Genomic DNA, 12,533 nt, shown 5'->3' on the forward strand with positions numbered 1-12,533 from the left:
TTTGGCAGTAGATCATCTGCAAGTGTATTTGTAGCCCCACAGACACACACTGACTTTGAGGTAATGTAATTCCTGATACCAATTATAAATGTGAGCTAGAGCAAATCCAAACGAAACTGATATGATAAATAAAGAAGCAAAAAACAATTAGATGCTTTAAATGCTAGAATGAGCCAGATGAGGGTAACGAAAAATATTTTTTTTGTGAGGAAAGTTGAAGTTCTTCCATTAAAAAGGGAAAACCTAACCTCAAGCGAGGCAATGAAAGTTGCACTATAACTTACACTTATCACAAAAGCTCTCAAAGCAACACTTGCTCGTTGAAACAACATCTTTCATCACTTCCTTGCACAAGGGGCAATGTAGCTCAGGTGGTAAATCACCAACAGAACGCGTAGACGGTAAACCTTCAATCTCTTTCTCAAAACCATCCCTGTGATCATATATCAATTATTATATTAAGTTTTCATACCAGCAACTGATTACACAAGCAGTCAAGCATAAAAAGTATGAACTTTAGACCACAAAATAAGCTTACTCATTCGGCCTCAATACAGCTACTGCACCACTCGGCAGTGCATATGAGCCATTTGGGGTTGCTATCACCATGGACTTGGGAATGCCAGTGGGTGGTTTCACTCTTTTGATGTCATAGTTTGGATCACCATTTGTAGGGCAGTGCTGAATATAATGACCTGAATACAAATGTGCCAAATATAAGCACCGTCCTGAAATAACCATTGATCAATAAAACAAGCTATTCTCTTTTAAAAAGGAGGTCAGATGAACATCTTCCTCTGCACCTACATGTTCATTGTTCAACTATTTCTTCAGCAACTTTTTACTCAAAACCAACACAGATAAAAATATACCATAAAAGTAATAAATTCTTACCTCAATAACTGGCCTTCTACCTCATCACAATTTTATGAAGTATTGATAATTATGACGCACTCAGAGATAACCCCATATCAATGTCGTTGACATCGTCGTCTGCCATTGTTGACTGGAGAGGAGAACGTGAAGACGACAATGATGGTCACAGGGCAAAAGATTTTGGAGGAGTGTTAGGATCATCTCTGCACATATATTCGGTCACGTCTTATTAATTGGTGATAAAGCAATGGAGATACGTATATAACAATCAATTGAGCTTCTTATTCGTCACTAAATCTACCCCCCCCCCCCCAAAGCTTAAACTATGACAATTACATTTGAGTGTGTAAATATACAATCAAGACCTATTATACAGCTCCGCCCACAATGACAATTGAGGAAAATAATTAATCGAATTAAGTCACAATAGTCACTCTGACAATTGTGTCTCCAGCAAGTCCAGAAAAGCTTTGCAAGACCTATTGGGAATAACAAAATCCATCACCTGCAAGCAAATAAAGATGATTGAAGATCGAACCTACAAGAATACTTCTCTAATAAACATTGAATAATAGCTAAATTAATAACATGTGCTCCTATCAAAAACACTAACAGTTCAAAGTTTATCTCAACTCTAGCTGAACTTATGATGATTCCACAAGTTTGAGTAATACGTCAAGCATAGCAAAAGCAAGCTTAAAGACTGCACAGTAAAACTGAAATATGTGTTGCGAAGTATATAAAGAAACTACTAATGCAAATATGAAAAGAAGTGGATGTATAGATGCATCCAAGTACTGCGTACCAGGGCACATCGGGTTGTTAAAGCAAGTCTTTCTACTAGCCTTATCTGCAATACAAATCAAAAAGAAAATAAAGGGGGCCAAGTCTTTCTACTAACCTGCTTGAACATCCAGCAAGACCATGTATTGTTTTGCTAATGGGAAAGAAAAAAATTGAGTGAGATTACAAGGGAGGAAATTATTGATAATGACCTGTGCGAGACTGGGATTCAAGAAACAATAGTAGAATGGCATATTACCTAACTGTAAAAAGAGCTACTAACTAAATCACAAATTAACATGATAAAGAAAAAGATTACAGAAGAAAACCCAAAAATGCTGAGAGAGAGATGTCGTACCAAGAGTGAGTAGAGGACAGTAAAGACCCAGATTAGGAAGCAAGGCCTGCTATTACAGGAAAAATTGAACAAATTAACAATACCCACATCAAAATAGAAACCCGGAGAGAAAAAGGAGGTGGGTGTTATCATAGACCGAAATCGAAGAACCCAACAAAACCCAAATCCAAATCAAAGAAAAGAAATCGATTCAAGATATAGGAGAGAAGCATCTGTTCTGGGCTTGGGATTAAGAGGCAATGGAGCGGGATTTGAGCCTGTAAAGGAGAAGGAGATGACGAAAACGGATGGAAGAGGCGAGATTCAGATTTGGGTGTGTGGTGTGTTCTTGGATCTGCGCTTGAGAGAGAGAGAGAGAGAGAGAGAGACTAAGTGAATAAAAGATGGAGAGAGAAATAGATTAAATGAATGGAGCGGCAAAGACCCCGCTCAATCGTATGCAAGGAAATGAAAAGTATATACAAGGAGTTTTACATGTTTTTTAATTTGGTAGACCAAATGCAAGGAATTTATGTTTTCCTTACATATTATGCAAACTAAATGCAAGGACCTCTGGTATTCTTTGTATAATACAACCTATTGCAAAGAATTTATCAATCCTTGCATATCAATTCGTTGTATAATTCCAAATTTGTTGTAGTGGTCGTCACTCATACTTGGCGGCATCATATTTAAACTCCCCAACCAAGAAGCGCCTCTTACTCGGGGACTTAGAGGACTTGTACATACCGCCCATATTACATACCGCCAAGCATAAGCAACAACCTCATAGGTGGGCCCCGCGACATGATAGGTCGCGCCTACAATATACATCCGGTAGACCGACACCCTACCTACCTTGCCATGGTGGAGGTCGGCCGGTATCTTGCCAGGAGGCCACCCTCCCATGCTCTCCAAGAGGCTTCAAGAGAAGTAAATATGTGTATTATGTCCCACATTGGAAATGTAAACTAGAGGAGGACTTCCTTTAGCTATAAGAGGAAGTCCTCCCCTTCTTAGAGGGGATGGATCCATGATCCTATACTTGTATCCCTACAAAGGTCACTTGGCCTCACTCATAGTAGAAATATCTAAGTGGACGTAGCCTTGCCCCAAGTGCAAGGTGAACCACTATACATCCGGTGTCATCTCTCTCTCTCCCCATCATGCTTCTTAGTTACCGTATTCTTCAACAGAAACAGACAAATATAACCTCGGTCGAAGGGGAAAAAGAGCACAACACACCATTCACTTTTCGAGGTGAACATGTAGACATCTGCCCCTGATGTCTGCGTCTCCCCCTGATGACTACGATCATGGGAGTTCAGATAATTTCCACAAGCCAACTCTTGCCATATGTTTCTCGAACGTGGATTTGGGCAATGACTTAGTAAACAAGTCTGCCACATCATCCTCAGATCGAACCTAGTTCACTTTGGTATTTGAGGAAAGTCTGTTGTTGCTGATTATGCTTGGTGTTATCGTTTTTGATGTAGCCTTGCCTCATTTGTTCAAAACAAGCAACATTATCCTAAATGCTCGTAGGCTCATATGTGGTAAACTTCAAACCACAATTGCTTCGAACATGCGTAATTATGGATCCAATCCATATACATTCACGAACCACTTTGTGAAGAGTAATAATCTCTGCATTGTTCGAAGATATAGCGATTAGGTTCTATTCTGTAGACCTCCAAGATATCACGGTCTTTTCCCATGGTGAACACTTAACCATTTTGGGAATGACCTTTGTATGGGTCAGAGAGATACCCAATATCAGCAAAACCTTCCAAAACACATGTTGTTTTGGGATGGGGAGAATGGACGCAGGCCAGTGTTGGTGGTGTTCGTAGTGTGTGATGGGTCCGAATTCATCATCTCTCTGTAGGGATAGAACGAGCCCATATCAATTGTACATCTCAAGTATTGAAATATATCTTTTACACCAATCAAATGGCGTCGCGTTGGCGCAAAGCTATACCTTAGCTAACAAGTTCACTGCAAATGAGATGTTCGGTCATGTGCATTGAGCTAAGTACAATAAGGCGCCTATTGTACTCAAGTAAGACACTTCTGCTTCTAGCACATCTTCGTCATCATCCTTCAGACGAAGATGATCATTTTCAGGATCAAGACTACGGACGATCATGGGGGTGCTTGAAGGTTTGACCTTGTCAAAATGCCTAAGCATCTATCGACACGATGCTCAAGTTCCAAACTGAGACATAATCGTGTTCTCCCATAATCCTTCATCTCAAAATCGGATTTCAAGTGTTCAGTGGTTTCCCTTAACTCTTTAAGGGCTTCTAATAAAGATCATGTCCAACATGACCCGCGATGGAATCCGAAACTTGTTATGGAAACGCGTGGGCATATCTCTTCCCAATCAAGTAGTCATTTTAGCGAGCGTTTCAACCTCTTTATAAATGCGCTCCGTGGTCTAGAGCCACTTGACTTTGATAAATGAAGTTCACCATGAACCTTCATGTATATTCCGTGTCTAGATCCCTATAGAGATACGTAGTGACCACATTTGTAAGCTGCATGTTCAGTTATTCGGAAACTACCAAACTGACAGGGTAGTGGAGTGCAATGACATACATTACGAGAGAATATGTCTCATCGTAGTCGATTTCAGGGCGTTTTGTGAGAAGCCTTGCTCCATAAGGCGAGATTACCATCTCTTTTTCTCACTACGCTTTCTAACGAAGACCCATTAGTCAACAGGTTTTATGTTAGTAGGTGTTGGCATCTCTAGCTTGAAAACCTTCCTCTTCGTTAGAGAATCCATCTTAACCTGGATCGCATCTTTCCATTTAGGCCAAATTTCTCTACGTTGGCATTCATTCATCAACGGAGCATGGTTCGATATCATCTAACTCAATAAACTCATGCGCAACAAAATGCGCAACTACATCATCAATCATGATGGAGTTTCTATCCCACGTCTCATGTACACTAGTGTAATTTTCATAGAGCTCTATATTCTCAGGAATAGGTTTTGACGTTGAGGCGTCCCCCAACGATAACCATAACCTGGAAGATTCTCATGAGACGGATTTTGAGTGTCGATGATTCAAGGATTGGTTTGTGCCAATGTATCATTCGAACCCACGGGCCTCCCATGCATCATAACTGGGGCCATGGCCTATAACGCCAGAGTGCCACTCTCTTTGGCGTTGGTGCCATGCCTACTTCCATGTAGGGTGGCGCTACGTCCTCTTGTAGGGACGTCCTTCCTTGCAGGCTTGTTTGCAGCATATTTGTGTGATCTCTTCACTTTAATAGGGATCGAGATGAGACATAGTGGGGACATGCCCCGACAATTTCTGTCGTTCCTGTTGAACATCCTTGTTCTTATCTCCCCCTAATGATAGGAAGACTATCTCATCAAAGTGACAACCCGTAAATCTAGTGGTAATGAGATCGCCTTGCAAGGGCATTAAGTAGCGGACGATTGTTGGAGTCTCAAATCCAACTGAGTGGCCCATTCGTCTGTAAGGACCTATCATAGTGAGCTGTGGCGGCGCAATAGGCACATAAATGGCTCACTCAAATGTGCGTAAGTACAAAATATGTGTACCCAGTCACTAGCTGTAACGCAGAGGTACATTGAGTGGCGGTAGGTCGTAGAATAATTAGCATAGTTGCATGCTATAGTGCATCACCCCAAGTGGATGTAAGAAGATTGGTGCAAATTACCAATGTTCAGACTACCATCGTAGTCGTTTCCGCGAGACCATTTGGGTGTGTACATGGGAATATGATGTCCAACATCAGTCCCATTGCAATATCCATCGAAAGTCTTTCGATGTAAACTCTCTAGCTTAGTCAAATCCAATTGACTGACTAGGATGAACTGGGGAGTGAGCCCGTTGTCAAATGATATGTGCTAGGAATGTAGCATAAGCAGCATTTATAGGTGGACAATGGCACAGCACGTGACAGGCGTGTTTGCGTGTCAACCAACATCATGAAACATTTAAGCGTCCGCAAGTTGGTTGAATCAATCCACAGAATCCCCATGGATTCTATGTAAGAACATAATGGGTATTGTCATATCCTTTGCATAGGACTGTCTCCTTCCTAATGTCCCTAAGGAACGGGCTTTGTAAAACGAGCGAGAGGCTTTAGAAGCAACCAATGAGAATTTTGGTTGGGCCTGAGCGTCTTAAACGCTATTCAAAGCAAGTTGGTGATTGCAGCATCACGCAGGGCGCCATCACAATGATGGACGCCATCCATGGGGTTATGGATAGGGACTGCGCCAGCCCTAGGCTGGTGGTGGACGGAGGCAGTGCCCTAGGCAGCAGCGTCGGTCACACTTAGTCCAGGAATCAACTTTTGATTCATGCTTCATTTCGCTCGAGAGAAAGGATGTCCATGTGAAGTCTTTGGTAGACGGATCATCATATCATGACTAGGATGACCTATCCTGTCGTGACAAAGCCAATATGTGTCTAAATCCAAGAGATTTTGTTTCATAACTTTTATTGGATTAATAGCTCGAATAGTGACATAGAGTCCACTAGAGAGACACATAAACTTCTCTAAGATGCGTCTTTTTTTGCAATCATTAGAGGTATTGCAAAGGAACTCATTTCCGTTCTCTACATACGCTTTCGCATGGAATCCATTGGCTATTCATAGTGTGATTCCCCCTAGAAGCGTAGAGAGTTTCTGTAACAGAAATTAAGGTGCCATTTGGCAAGTGGAACTTGGGCTATTCCATGTCCTTGAATTAATATTGATGGCCCAGCCATCGTAGTCACAAAAGTCATTTGCTCAGAATCAAAATGGAGTCATAAAGAACTCGTAGTTTTATTCATAAGCCAACAGAGTACATCATTGTCTCTTAACCATTAGGAGAATCTAATCCAAATGCTAGCTAATGCAAAACAATGGTAGTCGTCTAACTTCTTTCAATAATTCCAAAATAAATGTGACCAGGTGAGTAGAGAGATGTCGGTGGACCAAGGCTCGCTTAAGTACCACTAATCTCATAACCTTCCTAGACATCACACTTACTTTGGGTGAGCCTACTTTGAAGAAAGACTACACCATTGGCATTTGCTACAAAGTATATATATGGCAATTGCCTATTACATCTCTTGGAAAAATAAAGACTTAAGCAGAATTGGCGATCTATTGATCCCAACCAGATTTGTAGTCTTTGACCCTTCACTCTAGATCATCTTCATGATCTTCTTGTTCCACATAGTGAGCTTCTCTTGCTTCACAATATGCTTTGTAGGCAGTGATGATTTCTTCACGAGCTCTACAAATGTGTGCCCAATGATTGGATACTCCACATCGAGAACATACATCTCTTCTCTCAGACTCCATTGATTGAACCACTTTGAAAGCGTCCTTTAGATGGCTCCTAATGTTGGTGGCGCCACCAACATGGCCAGAGGCGTTGCCTCCCTCTCTCTTTCCACGTTTACCTCTTCGGTTCCGTGTTTGCCTATTTTGGCAGTTACCTTCCCAAGTAGAGCGATTATATGGACCAGAATGTCTAGAAGTATCCCTAAGATTAGGGTTTCCCTCTTGGCGCCCTCTCTTAGAGGTGCGACTATAATTGAATTCTGGAATATACTCTGTTTCCACGAATCTCGAATTATAGTCCTTCACAAGGATATTGTCATGCTTTTCAGCGACATTCATAGCTCCAATGAGCTCATGAAACCTTGTGATCCGTCTTACATTAACATCGATTCGATAGTTCTTAGTAACCATCAATGCAGAGACGGGGAAGGTAGAGAGAGTCTTCTCAATCAACATCGCATCGGTGATCTCTTTACCACAGAATTCCATTAAGGATTTAATGCGAAGTGCTTCTGAGTTATAGTCAAGAACTAACTTGAAATCACAGAAGCGGAGGCTATGCCATCTCACTTCTAGGTCAGGAAGCAAGGAGTCACGGACATTGCCAAATCTTTCTTCGAGTGAGACCCACAGCCTTCTGGGGTCTTCTTCGTTCATATACTCATACTGGAGCGAATCATCCATATGACGAATCATTAGGATGATGGCTTTCGCCTTATTTGCCTCTAAGGCTGCTCTATTTGCTTCCAAAGCTTGAGCTTGCTCAACAGTTAGCACGTCCTGGCTAGGCTCGAGAATCATATCCAGGATTCCATCAGCCTTGAGATGCTGGCGGATATCACGAACCCACCTGTGATATCCAGAGCCAGTTGTTCCTAATGGAGCAAAGTCCAATTTGTTCAGGTTACTCATCTTGAAAAAGAACAAGAAATTAGGGTTAGTTTCGGAGTGAAATAGGCTACCACAAAAACATATGAAATTTCTGAGCCTAATCGCTTCCAAGAAATTAGGAATTTCCGAGCGTAGTCGCTTCCAAGAAATTCGATTCCATGAGATATTGGATTAGATCGAAACAATGATGTAAGTGGTCGACCATAAATTCTCTACAAACTCTAAGTTTGGAGATCTCAACAAGCTCTAAGCTTGGAGTGAGCACGAACCCCCACAGTTCGGCTTAATTTGGTCTCCCCTATAATTAAAAAAAGGGGGTAGAAGAAGGGAGGTTGCAAGTCCCCGAAAAGAAGAGAAAATAAATTTAAAAACTCTAAAAAAAGGGGAACGTTTAGTAAAAAATACCTCAAAATAGGTCGCCGGGAAATTTGACCGGAAAAAATGGTCGGAAAATGGCCAGAAAAAGTCGCCGAAAAAGTGCCCGAAGTCACCGGAAAATGGCCGGAAATTCTCTGGAAATCTAGCCGGAAAATCGCCGGAAAAGTTGTTGACTGTAAGGGTTGACTGATGGGCTGCTCCCCTCCTTTTGTTTCTCTTTTCTTCTTCAGGCCGTGGGCCTTCCCTTTTTTTTCTTTGGGCTGGTCCCTTTTTTTTTTTTTTTTTTCTGGTGGCAGGTGGGCCGCGGGCCCTCTCTTTTCTTTTCCTTCCTCTTCTGCTGGGCGTCGCACTCCCCTTTTTTTTTCTATTTCTTTTTTCTTTTTTCTGCTGGGCCCGCCTCTCTCCTTTCTTTTTCTTCCTCGTTTTTTTTCTTTTTCTTTTTCTGCCCAGCATGTGGGCTACTCCTTCTTTCTCTCTCTTTCTTTTTTCTTCTCCTTCTTCTGCCCAGCACGTGGGCTGCTCTATCTTTTTTTTTTTTTTTTTTCTGCCAATGTGCGCAGCTTCCGTTTTTTCTTTCTTTCTTTGCTGCATCATAGCGTCTTGCGTCTTTTTTTTTTTTTTTTTTGACGGCAATGTTGCTACGTTGGTGTGGGGGAAGCGCAAGCGAGGCCGGTAACTGGGCTCCTGAGATTGAAGGCTACGATATTAGGGTTTCAGGGTTAGGGCTTCGTGCTGATAACGTGTTGTAGGGAAACGAGAATTGAGAGGAATTTGCTGTGTGTTCTCATTGATAATAGGGGCCTCTTTATATAGAGGATTACAATGTATATAATCTCAATCATATAAGGAAAGTAATCGTACATTGAATATGAATCTAGATCCTTATAATTCAACCCTATTACCACTAGATCAAGTAACCTAGAGTTTGGGTCAAATACAAATAGAGATATCCTTAAACAAGATTGAATTTATTTATTAAATTCAGAACTGGACAAGCCTAAACAATAGTTTTTTTATTTTCAATCCCGGCCTGTTCCGACACTTTTTGGGCCGCTATTGATTCTGTTTCGTGCTTTTGGCTTTGGGTGTCCGGCCCTAAAGGGTTGATATAAGCAAACGAGGCAAATTGTTGGGAAACCTTTGTATGTGACAACAAACGAGGCTTACATACATATATAGACTCAATGATAGTTGCCCACATGTTGGCCTGACCTTCGTGATAAATTATTTTCAAAATGACCTACTTGTTTCCCAAAGAAACCGTTCAGGGTCGATATAAGCAAACGAGGCAAATTGCTGGGAAACCTTTGTAGCTGCCTTTCTCGTGTAGGGTTTTGTTTAAGCACCTTTGCGTAGAATTGGATCGCCAAGCCCAAGAAGTGCCAATCGAAAAGCCCTAATCATATCATACAAAAATGGGGACAAAAAGAAGAGATAGGAATGACGTGTGTGAACAATATGCGGTTGTATGTGAGGGAAGGAGGGATGGAGCTGGTAGCTAGCGGCTAAGAGAGAAGGGTAAGAGGAGGAACTACGTGTTGAACGGCGTGCGTCCAGTTTTCGAGGTAGGTAATGTATGATGTAGCCTTTACGACCACGTGGGTCAAACCCCGCCGTCCATCATCGAACCCGAGTACGTCCACCGCCACCGAAGCCCATTGGTGATTGGTGCAACCTGTTTAGGGCAAACCTGTGAATAAATTGATTTAATATTTAATAATAATTCAGCGGCCACCTTAAAAGCCCTTTGTAAATGGTTTTGGACCGTCGAGAGCAAAGTTGGGGGCAGCTTGCTTTGTGAGTTGGTGCGTACTCGCGATCAACAGATAATCTTGTATATTATGATTTTGTGCTTGAATTGTTTTGGATCCTTCACTTAGGGTTGCTACTTGCTATAATCTTACTTTTTAGTTCTTACTCTCATAAGCATAAGAGTGATAAGACGACTCACAACTATCTCTTATGTGGATGATGGAGACAGAACTTTGATGTATCCAGGCGGAGCAAACAAGGAGGCCAATTTGACGGTGATGGTTTGACGGACATTGCCTCTAGCTCTGGTTGATTTAAGAAATTCACTTCGTGCTAATGAAATTTCTCGCTATATGCAAACTGCAGTCATTAGGAGATGGGTGGCAGGGTATTAATGGGCATGCTCGTTTTAGTTTCTAATAAATAAGCACATTTTTATAATGTGGATAATTTTTACTAGTATTTTAATTCCGGCATAAAAAATTATCTCTTAAATATTGAGTTTTTATTTTATTTTTTTTAAAGTCCAGAATATCTTTTGACAATAGAATCTCTTAATAGTAAGTTAGTAACATAGAAAGATTTAAACACAAGGTTCCAACGCTCTGAAATATTGAGTTGCATGTCTTAGACATCACTTCATTTTCATTATTGACGGTCACTTCATTTTCTTTATTGACGGTTCTAAAAGTACATGTTTTTCGTCCCCCACCATACCCTACCCCATTTGCCCAATTGTTTAACATGCACCACTTTCGCACTTGAGGCGTGCGTGTCGCACATGAACATTCAGATAGCTGTGGTTCTTTTACGGGTTTACCAGGTCAACATTGCTATGAGTTGGATCGAATAAAGGCTTGTGTAACTTGTGTTCATTGATCACCTCTTCCATTACACTTCAACGTTAGTCCTTGCGAGCAAGCAAGGTTAACGAAGCCGTATCAGTTCACTGCAAACTGTCCCAATTCCTTACTATCATATTAACAAGCTTCCAAAGTTCTTGGTACTTGATGCTTTCAATCTTTGGAAGGACGAGAGTTCCTTCTTAGCTATATTGGTGCAAAGTTGGAAACTACATGTGTGTTCAATAGCCAAGGTCGGTCCTTGGTTATATAAAAATTGTTTTCAATAATAAGAGGGGCTAAACGTGCAACTGCCGCACACCTCCATTGTCTTTATGTGTATCCCACTCATTGGAATCTAAATTGATGGATCTCTAAAAATCTCCTAGTCAATTATCATATAGAAAAATCACAATCACACGGACCCAAAGCTTAGAATGGTTGAAATTCTTCATAGACATTTAGTATGTTGATTAATTAGCGTACGTTCTTAATATTGAAGAAGAAAAGAAAGATTTGAAGTATAAGACTAAAAGCCCCCTCGTTTTGACTTGAGACATTTCTTGGCTGATTTAAGTTGGGGAGGGAAGAGGACGCTTATTTTGAAACAACAAGCTTGCAAACACAAACTCTTGTGCCACTGCCACCCACCCCTGCGAGAAAAAAGAACGAAATTTGATTGTTGTTATTAAAAATGACGATCTATATTTCAAACTTTAAAATTAAAATTTTAATTCAAAACTTGACTCGTCCATATAGAGGAACGAATCATATGGAACAACAAAATAAATTAAATTGAAGAAAAAAAAATAAAAATTAAAAAAGAACAAAAACTCAATTCTCCTAAAATCTTAAAATGTTGATTTGACTGCCTAAATGCTTTGATGCAGAAACTCTCTTATTATTCCAAATATCAAATATTTTTTTTGGTCTGTTCCAAAGGTCAAATTCTAGATTTTTCTAGTTTTCTACCTTATATTCTACGTCATATGTTAATAGAAATACTATTATCCTTCTCTTTTAAGAGTGAAGTTACAGTGGATGTGTTTGGTTTCTGCATCAAAGTTGTAACACCTCTGAATTCATGTGAAAAATTACTAATACAATGTTTCAAAATTCACACCTCTAAAATCAATCATTCTTGTGTATACTATAATCAATAAAACTAAAATGACCTTGATTTGGGAAGAAAGGATGGATATGATATATTTAATTGCCTTGATTCAAAGGTTAGAATAATACATACATCAAAAGAAAATCTATAATCTATTATCTCATGCAGTTTGGAGAAACGCCACTGTCGCCGCTAGGGGCTTATCACCCTCAAACCTTTCATAGTATGATCT

At 40.5% G+C, this 12,533-nt stretch overlaps 2 long non-coding RNA genes across 2 annotated transcripts; both read right to left on the reverse strand.

Annotated features, from left to right (window-relative positions):
* Positions 1 to 354: 354 nt before the first annotated feature.
* On the reverse strand, positions 355 to 1,047 carry LOC121051593. Its single transcript, XR_005806175.1, has 3 exons — positions 895 to 1,047; positions 539 to 695; positions 355 to 433 (listed from the first exon to the last, which is right to left on the reverse strand). It is a non-coding gene; the product is annotated as an uncharacterized LOC121051593 (long non-coding RNA).
* Positions 1,048 to 1,059: 12 nt separating this feature from the next.
* On the reverse strand, positions 1,060 to 1,593 carry LOC121051594. Its single transcript, XR_005806176.1, has 3 exons — positions 1,490 to 1,593; positions 1,317 to 1,381; positions 1,060 to 1,079 (listed from the first exon to the last, which is right to left on the reverse strand). It is a non-coding gene; the product is annotated as an uncharacterized LOC121051594 (long non-coding RNA).
* Between the last annotated feature and the right edge of the window lie 10,940 nt (positions 1,594 to 12,533).

The sequence above is a fragment of the Rosa chinensis genome, chromosome 2, assembly GCF_002994745.2.
Source record: "Rosa chinensis cultivar Old Blush chromosome 2, RchiOBHm-V2, whole genome shotgun sequence".
NCBI lineage: Eukaryota > Viridiplantae > Streptophyta > Magnoliopsida > Rosales > Rosaceae > Rosa > Rosa chinensis.